The sequence below is a fragment of the Ascaphus truei genome, chromosome 2, assembly GCF_040206685.1.
Source record: "Ascaphus truei isolate aAscTru1 chromosome 2, aAscTru1.hap1, whole genome shotgun sequence".
Lineage (NCBI taxonomy): Eukaryota > Metazoa > Chordata > Amphibia > Anura > Ascaphidae > Ascaphus > Ascaphus truei.
This window is the reverse complement of record NC_134484.1, coordinates 116727322-116744056: the sequence shown is the minus strand read 5'-3', so window position 1 is coordinate 116744056 and position 16735 is coordinate 116727322. Positions and strand designations below refer to the sequence as shown.

The following is a 16735-nucleotide window of genomic DNA, read 5'->3' as shown; positions in this document are numbered from 1 at the left end:
GGGCCAGACTAGATGCTTCAATTGAATCAGAGAAAGTTGCGCTTGTCTCTGAAGGGAATATTTGTTGAACAGCAGGGACAGGACTAGGTACTTCAATAGAATCAGAGGACATTGCGGTTGTCTCTGAAGTGGGTAGTTGAGAAAAAGCAGGAACTGAACTAGCTACTTCAATAGAATCAGAAGACATTGCGCTTGTCTCTGAAGTGGGAATTTGTGAAACAGCAAGGACCAGACTAGGTACTTCTATGGAATCAGGGGAGATTGCGCTTGTCTCTGAAGTGGGAATTTGTGAAACAACAAGGGCTAGATTAGGTACTTCAAATGAATCAGAGACCCTCTTCTGACTGGTGTAGTTCAGGCATGCCAAAAGTATCAATCCCCTACTGCCGAGATGCTCCTAGCCCTATTGGCTGCCTGGCAACATGTGACTCTCCTCCCAGAGGCTAATGCGAGATGTAGTTCCTCTGTGGAGCTGTGGGAGTAATGGCTGCTGCTTGCAATGCCTCCTGCACATGCGCAAGGTGTAGCAAGACGGCCGCCACAACTTGTGAGCCTACTGCGCATGCGCGATTGCTTCTGCGCATATGCCCGCAACTAAGATGGCCGCCGCACGCAGTGCCAAACTGCCCCAGAGCTCCAGCAGCTCCCTGCACAGCCGCAGTCTCCCCCCGTTCCCCCAGACCGCCGTAGGAGATAAAACGGGGTCAGGGCTACATCAACATATTATTTGAATTAGTAAAGTAATAACATTTTATTATGTATAAAAATATGCTGATTTGAGCATCCCTGTTTTAAAAAGCCAGATGGTACAACATCATGTAATGAAGCCAAAACAGACAGAACCACTCAATACTGTATAAAATAAGTGTGTGTAATGTGTGAACATGTGTGTGTGCTGAGAAAGAAAACAGAACAATGTAAATATTTCAAATCAGCTTGTTTAACTTAACAACTCAAATGATCTTCACAAATAGTATCTATGTGGTATCACAAAAATTGGAATATAGGTTTCAGCACTTAGTATTTTTTTAAACTAAAATCTATTTGACTACTTTAAATAAAAACTGCATGGTCATAAATAAAAATATATACTGTATAATAATAGGAAGCACCAATGTATTTTGGTGCTTTTGGATTGTATATATATTTTAAACTATGCTAGCTAATGGAACATATTGATTTTTCATTTCTCTATAAGCACTTAAAAACAATTACAGTCTAGAGTAAAATAACACAATATTACTTGGTTTAACATTATGAGTTTTTGAAAACACAAATAGAAGCTTTTTTTCAATCAATGTTCTCCTTCATAAAGGCCCATTGTTTTTCATTATATATGAAATATACTGACAAATCATTTACACCTGATCCAGAAGCATTGTCATTAATATGCACCCATGTAATCAGTTGTTTCTTTACATTTGTATGCTAATCACTGTTGAAGCAAAGAAAGCCCTAGATTGGAAATCAAAGATTGCTTGTATACAGGAAATAGAGTGGTTGAAAGCTTTATGTAGCGATAGAAGGCTGTTGAAGCAGATTTTAAAATTAAACGAAAGCTATCTATCCTTTCTGACACATTTTAAATTAAGTTCTGTCCTTAATTTATGTTTTTAGCACTTTTCTCCATCTTATTAAAAATGAATACATTGTTTTGAAGAGGATGCATTTTTATGACCTTCATATTCCAGATTAACAAAAAGGATCATTTGGTTACTGACATAGAGCAATGAAAGTTCCGTAAATGTAAGTCTTGCAATATTATTTAAGGTTGTATTCTGCACTTTGTCTTCAATTCACACTGCATAAAACCATGCACTTTAAAGCAATAATCACCCATAATTTCTTACCTTAACAGGAGGGTTCACAGAGCTGACTAACAGACCCCCTGTTTCTGAGATTTAGGTTTTTTGTGCTGGTTTTGACACAAAAATAACTACACATACTGTATGACTGTGAAGTCGTAAATAGATCAGTGAACAATGTTGCAACTTTCAATTGGCCACAGGAGTGACTCTTGATGCCAGAACTAGAGATGGGCAAAGCCACCCAAATCCATTTCCCAGATATTCACTGATCTAACACCTAAAATCCGTTTCCCAGTGTAAAATCCGCAAATGGATTTGGGCGCTTTCAATCCACGCAGATTCATAAAAATTTGCCATTGGATACAATCTGTGGACGTATTTGTAGAATCCAATCCGCGGATTCAGCAATTCGGTGGCGGATTCTTAAGAATCTGCTGCAATGGATTGCTGAATCCGCGGATTAGATTCTACAAATACATCCACCGGTTGCGGGATCCACAGAGTGTATTGGTAATAATGTTAAAAATCCGCTAAATGTGAATCACCCTTTTTTATATTGATCCACTGAAATCAGCAGACTAAAGTACCCTACCGATCTGCTGGGGATCCAAATAAGCCCCACAGTTTCACCTACAGTATATCTAGCCAGAACTATTTTTTGACTACCACTGAACTGATACTACGTGGATTTCTCTAACAAGGTCCTTCTTGTGCTTTGACAAAAAATAATTAAAAAAACTTTTCAAACACCCAGGATTTATTTTTTATTTTTATCTTAAACATTTGACATATTGCCTCTAATCCAGAATTACATAATATGCAAAGGAAGTTGCATACTTGCAATAGGATCCCCATTCCATAAAAGCCTTGCTGTATTAATTCCTTCATTGTGTAGAAAGAGAGAAAGATCCCTATTGGTGCACACATCTCAACAAATATGCAAAATAATTACATTTTATTAATATTAGAAGAAAACATAAAACATGAACTATTAAAACCTATAATGTACAGATGCAGCGGCCGTTATTCGAACACTTCACGCTGTGTATACCACGGAATACCCATGTGATGGCGCGCAATTTCTTCCAACCGTACCACCTTAAGACGCGCGTTGACTCTGGTTTTTATCGGGTTCAGAAAATTGCCTTTTAGAGCGGTCTGCAATACCGTCGAGAAACTCAAGTGAGCAATCGCGATTTGTCTTAAAAATCTAATAGCAATTCAACCTGTCTTTTATTGCCGTACAGTTCTGTAAGTGTGTGTGTGTAATTGTAATTTGAAGATTAACGTTACGAGTTCATACTGTGTGGTGTACATGGGAAAGAAGTCTTTCTGAGGCTCGTTAGTCATACACAGATTAAAAATATGAGTACACAACAAAAGTATTTTGTACAAATTAAGTGTTGTATTTGTACAGGATAATAAAGGGAAAAGGAGTAATACCTCTGGAGTCCTAACAGTGTATCCTCCAGGAGTTCACAATATCCTTGCACTCACGCAAACGGAGAAGCACAGACATGCATTCATCCCCCATAGAGAGTGATTCAGAGACAATCACAGCAGACCCGGGAACCGGCGTGTTTTTATCATCGGCTCTTGTGCGAGAGAGAACGAGGGTCCGGGACAGCTGATGCCCCGACGCAAGTAGAAGGGAAAAGAAGCCAAGTAAACGTTCCGACGACCAGTGGAGGATCAACGTGCACCAGCGGGTCTGGAGGGTACGCTGTTAGGACTCCAGAGGTTGTCGTTTGTGACGAAAGGCAGGTCCCTGTGAAAAGCAGCATTCTATGCGCAATACCTACTTGTCTCTTGTAAGTAGGGTTTCAATTTTTGCCAGCGTGAGGAGTGGAGTCGATTTTTATGTTAATTTTTATTGATTATTATATGTATCTTTTTTACCTTACTATCTTGTTCACTTCCTACCTCTGAGGAATTCACCATTCCTTTAATACTAGAATAATTTGTCTTATATACCTACAGTATTACACTATGTTTGCTATATTTTTACTCTTTCCATGTGCCGAATTCCATCTGGATCCACTAACCAGCTTTGGACTCATTTGGATTGATAATCAAGGACATTGCATATGGTTTTATTTACTATTAGATTTATTTGTTACACTCTGTAATCACATAAAGTATAGCCACACGTTAGGCGCCACACGGTAACACTTTTTCTTCCATAAATTATCAACTTCATAATTAAAACATAGACCAAACATATGCTGTAAAACTCAATAATGTTATTTGAAACAAAAAAAAACATAGACCAATACAATGACAATATGGAAAGCAGCTTAGCATTCACAGGTGTTTTTTATGTCACAGAGTTGTATAGGAATGTACTTGGAATAGGGAAGATCACAGATTGCGACTAAATATGGGCAATATTTTTTGCTGGATTTGGATCCACCTCTGATCAGCCAGTTCCTTTGAGACGAGATGTCTGTGGATCAGTTTCGAAAAGGAAAATCTGCATTTTCTGCACGTGGATTAAATACGAGAAGATAGAGAGAGAGTTCAGATTTGTTTAACCATGCTTTAGTAAATATATTGAAGTTGGAGATCTGGGACTAATTTACTTTTTCTTTCTCTCCCTTTGTTTTGAACTCTTTTTTTCTCCCATATGGCTATATATACAGAGTATCTATTATGCACTATATCTACAGATATATTGTTGTATATACTTTTTATGACCCAAGTTTGACATGTCTTCATGAATCCATATTCAGTGGATACATGAGACATGTTACTAACAATCTAGAGGGATTTTGATCATTAGTTTGGTTTATAGCTTGCAGATATACTGTCCTTAATAACATTTCATTAAAGCATTTAGGGAATGAAACATATTGATACTTTATTTGTAACATAGTGTAGGGTTGTGTGCATAAGGGAATCTTCACCTTGTCTGTGGTGTTCTCCTTTATTCATTTAATTTTCTATACTTATAATTGTCTATGAATTTATATTTTTTAAATATTCATTTACATAATTGTGTTGTGTTGAGAATTGAATATGAGATTGTACGGTTGTATGCTTATCGCCATCACAGTGGTAGTGACCTTTATGGACTCAACTATATCACTTTGCATCTATATATGTGTAACGCTGTTTCCCCCACCCTCTGGTAGATTTGGCCATTACACGGTGTGTGATGCATACCTGCTGGCTCAGAGTTGATCTGAGTCTCCGACAATGTTGTTGGGGAGAACAGGACAGGTTACTGGAGTACATTACCGTTGTTTATTCCCGGGTACACAGCGCTTCCATCTACTGTAGGCTCCAGATGTATGGAGGCAATCTGCCACAGAAGAACATATTCCTCTCCACACCCAGTAAGATCACACACTAGGCAGGAGGTATAGATATCACTGGAACAGGTTTATTGGTCCTCTGCTTACACAGCATCACAGGCATCACACCCAATATAGTTCACAACAGGTCTCCAACTTCTGGATGGTCCTGGACCTTCACTCTTGGCCAAGGGCACCCTAAGCAGTCCTTGCTCTTCCCTGCCTCTCTAGCAGGGACAGGGGAAAGGTAATTACTCCCTCCTCCTGAGGGGAAGAGGAACAAGGAAGGCCAATTTGCAGGCAATCCTGTGTGACACCTGCCTATCTCAATGGTAGAGATACTGCTCAATTTGGGAGGTGCAACCCCTTAATACAGTGGGAGGAAGGTACAAGGTCTGAACCCATGATTGGGCAGAACCCAGGCCTTGTCCCACCTCCTCCCTTGTCACTCAAGAGAGCTGCCTCAGTGGGAAAAAAACATAATTGGTCCTGACACTGCCTGCTCTTACCAGGGCTTGCATGTCAGGGAGGGCAGAATGGTAGCCAAACCAGGCATGGCTACATATGATTATGTATCTTGCTGATTATTGATGAACCGTTTTAGTATAGGTTCACAAGCATGTGGGGAATCATCACCTCCCCAGTGGTGGTTTTCCTTTATGCATATGCTTTTTCTTATTTTGCAATTGTATACAGTATGTAATTCTGAATGTGCATGTCATGTTGTATTAATCGATTGTAAGGTTATATGAATATTGTTATACCAGTGGTACAGTAGGTGTACTCAATGCATATAATCAATTCATGTCACATTTATATATGATTGAAGGTTTTGACTGTTATGCATGTTGCATTTACTAAACAGTTATTGTTCACTTCATTTGTATATACTACCTATGACACACAATAACACAAACTGAATTTTAATTGATATAAATCACATCAGTTATGAGGGATATATATATATATATATATATATATATATATATATATATATATATATATATATATATTTATATATATATATATATATATATATATATATATATATATATATATATATATATATACAGTTAGGTCCGGAAATAATTGGACACTGATACAAGTTTTGTTATTTCGGCTGTGTACCAAAATAAATTCAAGTTACAGTTAAATAACGAATATGGGCTTAAAGTACAGTCTATAAGCTTTAATTTGAGGGTATTCACATCCAAATTTGAGGAAGGGTTTAGGAATTACACCTCTTTAATATGTAGCCCCCTCTTTTTCAAGAGTAATTGGACAATTGACTCAAAAGCTGTTTCATGGACAGGTGTGGGCTATTCCTTCATTATTTCATCATCAATTAAGCAGGTAAAAGTCTGGAGTTTATTCCAGGTGTGGCATTCGCATTTGGAAGATGTTGCTGTGAAACAAACAACATGCGGTCAAAGAGCTCTCAATGCAAGTGAAAAAGGGTATCCTTAGGTTGCAAAAAAAAGAAAATCAATCAGAGAGATACCAGGAACATTAGGGGCCTCATGCAGTAAGCGTTGATAAGGGAAATATGGCCATTTTATAGCCAAAATTGGGTTTGAGATTCAGTAAGCGCCGATAAGTGTTTCATATCGCCAGGTTTCGGAGCCGATAATTTGGTTATGGCCAGTCGGCTGCCGATAAGCCTGTTTTCGACACTGATCGCCACTTTTTTAAATCGGCTGGATTCAACAAAAAAAAACAGCTTATCGGGGCTGATCGGCACTACGAAATTGAGATGTTATGGCCGATTTCTCCCGCCAACTAAAGTTGGCAGTTTGGACGGGAGAACGATCGCTAAGGCTGCCGGAACGGCACTTAGAAAAAAAACATCTTCTGTACATCAATGTAAGTCAATGGAGCGGGGACGTATAACAGTATAGTACTGTTTACGTTTCATTGCTCACAATACAAGGGGGATTTGCATGACAGTGTGGGGGCATTCCCTGCATTGTGTCACAGCTGATGTGTCTTATTTGCATAACATTCTACTTTTACATGTTTTCAGCATTTGCGGCTCACATTACTCATCATGTGATGATGTGTCAAGGGAAAATACTATACTCCACTCTTAAAGGAGAACCTCACATCATATCACACATTTTACAGAACTGAGCGACAATTATTTACATGATCTTACACATGTCACACATGTCACACATTCACCGTATATTCATCTTCCTTTACATTACACAATGCTTGTAATGTGTCACGCATCTTTAAACCTTCATGTACATCTGTCTTCTCATGTTTACATCTAGGTTTGGGTCCTCCCTATTTTCATGACGTCACTTATTGGATGCTCATTCACATTGCATGTTTACATTGTAACCGTAGCATTACAAGCACTTCAACCTAACTTATACACACATGTACAGTAATTCATCATTGGGACACCTTGTAAACTCATTCTATACCAACTATCCTCATTACAGAAATGCATGCATATGCACACGACTATTCATTGTTGTCAACATGTGACAATAACATGGATAATTACACATGTTACACAAAACTTTTCCCACGTCAATCTCAGCCTTTTTGTCTCATTACATGACTGACTCTTGCGTTCAGAAGTTTTACATGCATTGCACATGCAACTATTTATTTGCAAGCAATCTTTGTACAAAGCTTCACGTCACATCATTGCCAAATATCATCATTCCCTGCAGAATACACACAACAAATACTTATAACAACAACTACACACAGCTTGCCACACAAGTACTTTATTATGTTAATGTAACACCTTGCATTTTACTATGTCACCTGACATCATCACATACCTATTTAAAGGACGCCCATTACCTGCTCATTCACAGCTACTCATTTCAAAATGTTGAGATTGTTTAGGAGACGCAGGAACATTCTTTTCTATGACATGCTTGATGATCAAGAGAATGATATAGGGCAAGGAAGGGACACACCGAGGGACAGTGACAGGGACAGTGACGCGGATACGACAGGGACAGGGAGAGGGACAGGCCGAGGGACAGGTAGAGGGACAGGAGATCAGAGGAGAAGACAGAGGAGACAAGTTGTGCCTCGTCCGCGTCTGTACAGGGAGAGAACCCTGTTAGATGGGATGAGTGAGGAGGAGATTGTTAGTCGCTATCGTTTGAGTTCAGCAGCAATCTTATCTCTTTATCAGGAGATAAGGGGAGATTTAGATTTTTTCACAGCCAGAGGTCGTGCAGTCCCTGGGCTTGTTAAAATGCTGTGCTCATTACATTATCTTGCTTCCGCGTCATACCAGACAACTGTGGGCATAGTGGGTGGGGTCTCGCAATCTACATTCTCGCGGGCCTTAACCCAGTTTCTCTATGCACTCAATAGACGCGCTAGGAATTATATTCATTTTCCTACAGAGGCAACAGAGTGGCTGGAAGTCAGGACTGGCTTTTATAATATAGCAGGGATACCATCTGTGCTGGGTGCAATCGATTGCACACATGTTGCTTTGATTGCACCTAGTCAGAGTGAGCATGTGTACCGCAATCGGAAGCACTACCATTCACTCAATGTACAGGTGGTATGTGATGCCACGATGAGGATAATGCATGTGGTACCCAAGTTCCCTGGTTCCAGTCACGATTCCTCTATCCTGAGGAGCTCTTCAGTCTTCCATGCGTTCGAAGAGGGACATTTTGAACCTGGTTGGCTGCTGGGTGAGTACACATTTACATGTTCTAACACAAAACACATTTGTATTTAGGAATGTTGGCATTGTACAATTTGATCACTAATGTCAGCTTATGTGTGCTCCATTCATTATAGGTGACTCAGGATACGGAATTAGGCCGTGGCTCTTGACTCCGGTGCTAAACCCTCAAACTGAAGCAGAGGAGAGGTACAATGCAGCCCATATATCTACAAGATCTGTTATAGAGAGGACATTTGGCCTACTCAAGACCAGGTTTAGGTGTCTGGACAGAACTGGTGGGGCTCTTCTATACAAGCCTCAAAAAGTGTCTGATATTATCCTTGCCTGTTGCATTTTGCACAATGTTGCACTCAGGCACAATGTACAGTCAGACCTAGCTGAGGCTTTGGTAGACGAGCATCCCACCCATGTAGCTGCTGAAAATGAACAAACAGCCAGTGGTGGCCAGACACGCCAGAATCTCATCAATTCATTTTTTTCTTGTAAGTACAAACAGATATGTTCCAAGTTATACTTTTATAGTTACATTATGTTATCTTAACAAGAATGTTTTTTTATATACCCTTCTGGTAGGACACAGATGAATATGGGTTGCACACCTTTCTTTTCTCTGCTGTGTGCACAAAGGGATGTGGCACCGGTATGTTATTGTTGCACAGGTTATAGAATCCCTCTTCAATTGTACTTTAGTTGTGTGTATGTGAATACAACTTGGGTAACAAAGCAATAATATTTTAGCATTGTGTTATTCCTTATGCTAAGACAAAACACATATTATGCCCATACTCATTCATGCTTCTAGTATGCTTACATACAATGTTATTGGTGCAGTGTAACATGTACATCCAGATGATGTGTACACCAGGCTGATTTACATTTTGAATGTCATTAAATATACATGGTGTTGCACATTTAACACCAAATACACACTTTGATGTGTTCTTTACGGTACTGAAGATGGCATGTCAATGTTTGCAAGTTATATATTGTTCCTTTGCATTATAGGTATATTTGCAGTATGACTGATCATGGTATGTATATTTGCTGACATCTCTCATAAGATGTGGCTACCTCAATCTTCCTATAATTATTTGAACTAAAAACCCAACATATTGGTTTAAACACAAATGTTACATATATGTACTTTCTGTATCATGTATATGCATTTAGCTACTCTTGAGGTTTCATGTGCATTGTATTACAAAATTATTACTCACATTTCATCACATTTTATGTATGTTTCCTTATAATTTCCATTAATGTAATATAGAGGTGTTTGGAGAAAAGGGGATAACTGTACTTATTTGTTTACTTACGGGAGCACATTCATCACTAGCATAGACACACTTTTTAAGACAACTGTTTGTGTCTCTATCAATTGGTGTAGGATCCATGTATAACACCGACAAATGATAACACCAGCTTTATTATGGTAGCTTATATCATCATATTGACTATACTATGTATTTTTAAACGATTAATAAACACCGTAAACTATAGTTAGTTAGGTTAATGAAATATACACAGAAACGTACTTCATAACATGATGGTGATGTCATATTCAGAACATCATGCATTGGAGGGGACCATAACATCTGGCCAGTAACATTATTTGCTACAGTCCCAAACCATTTTATCTACATACCCATGTAACAAGAGATTTTAAATATAAATGGCTACTTGGTTGTAAGTGTCCTTTACATTGGGAGAAGGAGTGGCTCAGTGAGTAAAGACACACACTGGCACTGATAGTTTGAAGCAGGGGAGTCTGGTTCAATTCCCGGTGTGGGCTCCTTGTGACCTTGGCCAAGTCACTTTATCTCCCTGTGCCTCATGCGGCAAAAAAACATTTGTACGTTCCACGGGCCAGGGACCTCAGGCTGAAACATGTGTCTGTAAATCGCTGCGTACAACTAGCAGCCCTATACATGAACATGCTCATATTATTATTATTATTATTGTTACATAGTTTCGACAGTCATACGTTCCATTACACAATAGAATACACAAATGTGTTAGCAGAGTGGGAATGGTTGTTATATAAAAAACACACCATGTCATAAAATGTTAGTAGTCATTAAAGAACACTCAAGAAAAATTCAAGAGGCACTATTTTGCAACATCATTATGTTAATTAAGTGCTTATGCAATATAGGCATAAGGGTATCACTTTTTTAATTGTTTGTTAATAAGCGCTGCAAGCAATATAAAATTAGTTCCATATGTAGTATAGTAGTCGGTGGCTCCTCCTCACAATCATCTCATATAAAGGTAGACTCTTCTGAAATCATACATTGATCCGATTGTATCTTCCCCGACATCTCTGAAATACAGCAAACACATGATGGTCAAATATGGCACCTTACTATATATGTATCCGTGACAACGCGTTACACAGCTCTATATGATTGTGTACATACACACGTCACTCATTTATATGTTACAACTACAAGTGTACATCAGTATGTAATTTTTATTATCATTTGTAGCAGCCATAACTATGTATATGAAGTGAACGTTGCCTGTATACTGAAAAATGTGCGCGCACATCTTAGTGTGCGCACGCACTTCACGCTTGGCTCCACTAACTGTTAGCGCATGCGCAAAACAAAGCGAACGTTGTGCGTTCAATACATGTAGAAAATACCAGTAAACATCACATGTTTATTTCAAATACAATGAAGATGAAACTAAAATCATTCTAAACGAGTACATCTGTATTCTTTTAAACCAGACGTGTTTGGACAGAAAGGACGGCCGATAACACAATGCGCAAATGCAATACGTGTGACGTCATGTTAAGCCAGCGTGAAACGCACGCTAACACTCCTCCCACTCAATTAACATTCGGCTAACGCCCAGGGTACGCCTACAAACACTGAGCCGCACGCATCACACACTGCAGTTACCGTTACTATAACAAAACATGACAGCCAATAGGCTTTGAGGCGCGCACGTTGCTTGGGGGCGGGACTTACATCCGTAATCCTTTTTAAGGACGCCTTGGCCCATGACAAGGGTCCCACGTCATACGTGGTGGACCCGGTTTTCAATGTTGTAGATGTTGCATGATAACAAAACATGTATGTGTTAGAGTTATGGAAAAATGTTGCTAATATGTTTAAAGGGATAGGAAAGTACGTATATTTATTCCGTCAGCAATGTGTACTACTCTTTCAGGTTCTACTATATTGTATTAGGAAACAATTTGTTTGTGATCGCTACATGTTATGCAGTCTGCAATGTTACGCTGTATCCACGCATTGAAAGTGAAAATGGTGGTTACAAAAAAAAAAAAAATTTAAACGCAGAGTCAACGCATAACGATTGTTATATTTACCATTCTTTTAGAATTAACTCTTCGCCTGGCTGCAACTGGTCGCTCCAGAAATGCAAGGCATTTTCATCCACGCTTGACCCAACCGCTGAATCCAGTATGACACATATCTCCTCCAGGAAGCGCTCATAGGAATCGCCACTGCTTTCTTCAAATAATTGGTCGGGAGGTAGGTTCATTTCTTCGGGTTCCCATTCCAATGCATTTTCAGCTGAAAGGCTTGGTACATAATCATAGTACTTTTGTTCTTGCACAATGTGGGTTTCAGGAATGGAGGCTGCAGATATTGCAGCACGTATCGATTCAAACGGATCAGTAGTAGCGGATACATTGCTATTGCCATTAGGAATAAATATGCCTTTCACGACAATATAAGTGCCGTCTTTCAGGAGAAATTGTTTTTCCTGGGCAATCTTCCAGAAACCGTAGGTGTGTTGTAGCTTATCCTGGTCACGTTCAAAAAAGTCATTACTTGATAAAGTGAATCTTATTGAGGAATTAAAATTCCGTGCATGCTTACGGTCTTGGTAATAAGGATATTTTGCTCGAATGAAATCATCGATTTGGCGTGTGCTTGCTTTCTGTCCGCGACTGTTCAAGATGGCTTCACAGATCATGTACTTATACCCTAAAAGGGGATTAATATTGGTAACGTATTCATCAGCCATGTCTGAGTAGCACAAAAGCTGTGTGCAGGTCTGTGTTATTTGCTCATCAAAATGAATGTGCTGAATGGCTAACAAACTCCTGTTTTTCCTTGTCAAGGTCATCAAAACTAACTACTTTGACTCCTTATTTCAAACGCCAATTGGATTTGTAAATCTAATTGGGTTAACAGTTGTGGTTAGTGATATGGGACTGTGGGAGAAACATTTCTCCTTCTTTTATCTCGTTTCTGAAAAACATCCCTAGACTTTGAATTCGTTCACATAGTGTTTTTTTGAAAACTAACAAAGACCACTGTGTGAAAATAGTTCTTAGCCAGGCATATCAGTAAAAACACACACCTGCAAAAAGAAATGTTTTTTCCCCGCTTACATTTCTGTGTGTATGTGAAAGTCTGGTTAACTCCCTGTCTGCATGAGTTTAAATACGTGTGTATATATATATATCTAAATATATCTCTCTTATAAAAATATATATATATTTATATATTATATTTTATTTTTTTTAATATTGCAGGAGTACACACAACATTGATGGCAGTAAGTATACCTTGTATGAAACCTATTTAAATGGTGAGAAACATGATTGAATTAAGTAATAAACATTTGTTTAACCACAATACTGTTAGAGTCTCATACTTAGGATATTTCTCAAACATTATGCCTGTATTATTAAAATAGTGTGCTTTCACAAGGAAGCATGAAGTGTATTAGTTTGTAAAATACATGTATACCAGTTTATATAGTACTATATATATATATATATATATATATATATATATATATATATACACACACACACACACACACACACACACACACACACACACACACACACACACACACACACACACACACACACTCAGTGTGTGTGTGTGTATATATATTATTATACATTCTGAGATGTTATTGAAACAAGAACACACAAATGATTAAAGGACAAAATTAGAATGCCCAAGCAAGGCAAAGGTAAGTAATAATTTACACATAATCCTGCTGTACACGTACAAGAAAGATGTTTGCAGTTACTTAGGTGTTTTTATAATTGCATGTGACTAATATGCATATGCAATTCTTACATCAATTAACACACCCAAATGCAATGTTTTGCTGCAAAGTCAATGGCAGCTTCTCTAAACTTTGCAACTGGTTCCAGGTGGACCATTACTGAACAGACGATTAATACATAAATATTTATAACACTATTCATTAATTGAGTGTTAACATTTCCAAAACTTCACGTGTACAAGAACATAGTTGAAAGTTTGGAAACAACACAGTCTTCAGCATACATACAATATTAATTAGATAATGTGAAGTCAACAAAACAAGGGCAGAGACATATTGAGTGAATTATAACATTTATTTTTTTTGTTCCTTTTGTGAGCGAGTAACAGGCCTGCTTGTTGTCTCTTGCATTTTTTTTTTTCGTTTGCCACCAACTTTCGCCACAACAGAGCCACTTTGAGTGGCCTCTGGCACTTCACGGGCAGGGCTTATGGGCAGTGACTCACCTACAGGGCTTGTGGGCAGTGACTCACCTACAGGGCTTTTGGGCAGTGACTCACCTACAGGGCTTGTGGGCAGTGACTCACCTACAGGGCTTTTGGGCAGTGACTCACCTACAGGGCTTGTGGGCAGTGACTCACCTACAGGGCTTTTGGGCAGTGACTGTTCACCAACAGGGCTTGTGGGCAGTGACACATGTGAGCAAGTTGGTACACCGTGCACAACACATGGTTGGTCCGTTTCATCTTTCCTGGTCAGTACTAACTGCTTGTGCTGTTGTGTTTTTGTGGCCTCCTTTGTAGGTGTCAGCTGGTGATGTAGTACAGATGGCAGCGGTAGGATGTCGTCAGGAACCTGCACACCAATGTGTGCTACTTGACCGGTAACATTGGGACCTGGTGACTGAAGATCAGATGAATGTGGTGAGAAGTGGCCAGCCTGTGAGGTGTTGAATTGGGGTACATTAGTCATTCTCCAGTAATTAGCTTGGGTTTGCTGAACAACTAATTCTTCGAATGAGGTGTTGATTTTTTGCAACTGTTTAGGCACTTCAATGAAGACTCTGTGGAGATGTGCCAATTGTGATACTGTTTCTTCCTGCAGTCCAATCATCCTTTCCAGCACTGTCATCATGTCTGAATGGCGACGATTTTCTGCGTCCACTATTTTTCCCTCTGAAGCTACAATTGCATCGTATGTGGAAGTTGATGGACGATTTGGCGGTACAACAGTTTCTATTGGCACCTCTTCATGGTCACTTGATTGTATTTCAGTCTCTTCTGCAGCGTCATCCTCATCATCCTCATCATCCTCATCACCATGATGTTCTAAAAAGAAATGTACACATTATTAAATGGCATGTTAATGTATGCTGTGTTACTATGTAATTGTACTGTGTCCTAAGTAACACCTAACATGTTAGCATACGTTTTATAACCTCACATTAAAAACTACCTTGACTTACGAATAATGTTTGGACTCAGTATGAAATATGAATGAATGAAAAGTTGCTCTAAACTCAGAAGTCCTACATGATAGTTCACATCACTAACACAATACATGTTGCCTTACACTTAATTTTCACTGACACTAAGTAATCCTATTTAAAGAAGATGTGCAAAACAAATAATGAACATGACAACATAACATATAGAAGAGCACATATTATATGGCCACCAACTGATACACTCACCTTGTAGTTGTGTTGAGCTGGCTGACCCAGGTGAAGACACTTGTTCCATCTCAGGTGACACATGTCCTCCAGGGGCAACTATATATAACAATAACATAAGTTTGACATTTACATGTGTAAATATTGAACAAACACTTATTGTATGTTCTGTATTTATGATTAACTAACAACATCAGTTCCTTAACCGAAAATGTGTGTGAAAGTGAACATAAATAGTTGTAATAACACTGTACATGCCTGTGTACTTAGAAGTTTTGAGTTCCCTAACATACAACATACTATGTTTCTGCAGTAATGCGTGAGGATAAATAGATTAAATTTGTACCTTAAAATCATATGTTGTGTAGTGATATCAGTATCATAATGTACATAACTATCATGAGATGACCATTCACAATGGTTATCATGAAGGTGGTCATATTGCAAAAAGTGTTGTTTTTGGTAGAGGATATGTGTGGTACATTAATCGAAGATGTGGCACACCTGAATGTGGCTGTGACTCAACAAGACAACACATGCAGTGTGTGATAATGTGTCTTTGATAGTAGTTCAACTATAGATATGAGTGAACTAATGTGTGACGTACGCTTTGATAAGTAATGAGTTGTTGGGGCATTTAGTAGCTAAAGTGAAGCTTTCAAATGAGTGTGATTAACTTCAGTTGTGCTAGTCAGGTTGTAATAACGGTATTCCCTTCCCCAAAAAGCCTAATCAGCCACACCTTTCAATTACTTGAAACAGGTGAAAATGGTGTGAACTAAGTTGACCCTAAAATGAGGCTGCAATTAGTGTGTGTGCTGAACCCCACCCCCTCTGTTGAAGTGTATGCTGTGATGAGATATTAATTGCAGCTGCTTTAACACAATGGTAGATGAGCTAAATAGTCGTGTGCAGTTTTTAAGTTATGAAAACAATGACATAAAATATGATACGTGTGCCTCATTATGCTGTCTGTATATGAGTTAAAGCAAAAATGGACCTTTTCATAAACAACTATAGATGTGTTAGTGCAAGTGATGTTTGTAGGCCGTTGCATGCAATATATTTGATGCATGCTTAAAATAGGCAGTAATGTCATGTTTGTCGGAGTAAAATAAATAAAATACACAATAATATTCTACATATTTCTGTTCTGTACCTGTAGCTACTAATAATTTCTGATTAACATGTGTTACACATGTGTACTTACTTGTTGTTCCCCATCTTCGCCCACCATCAATTGCTTCCACTGCAGCTATGCATTTTGGGA

At 38.6% G+C, this 16735-nt stretch overlaps 1 long non-coding RNA gene across 1 annotated transcript; it reads left to right on the top strand.

Moving 5' to 3' along the window:
- Positions 1 to 9094: 9094 nt before the first annotated feature.
- Positions 9095 to 15077, top strand: LOC142488562 (uncharacterized). Its single transcript, XR_012799495.1, has 6 exons — positions 9095 to 9423; positions 9789 to 9814; positions 12135 to 12289; positions 13303 to 13325; positions 14597 to 14716; positions 14898 to 15077. It is a non-coding gene; the product is annotated as an uncharacterized LOC142488562 (long non-coding RNA).
- The last annotated feature ends 1658 nt before the right edge of the window (positions 15078 to 16735 follow it).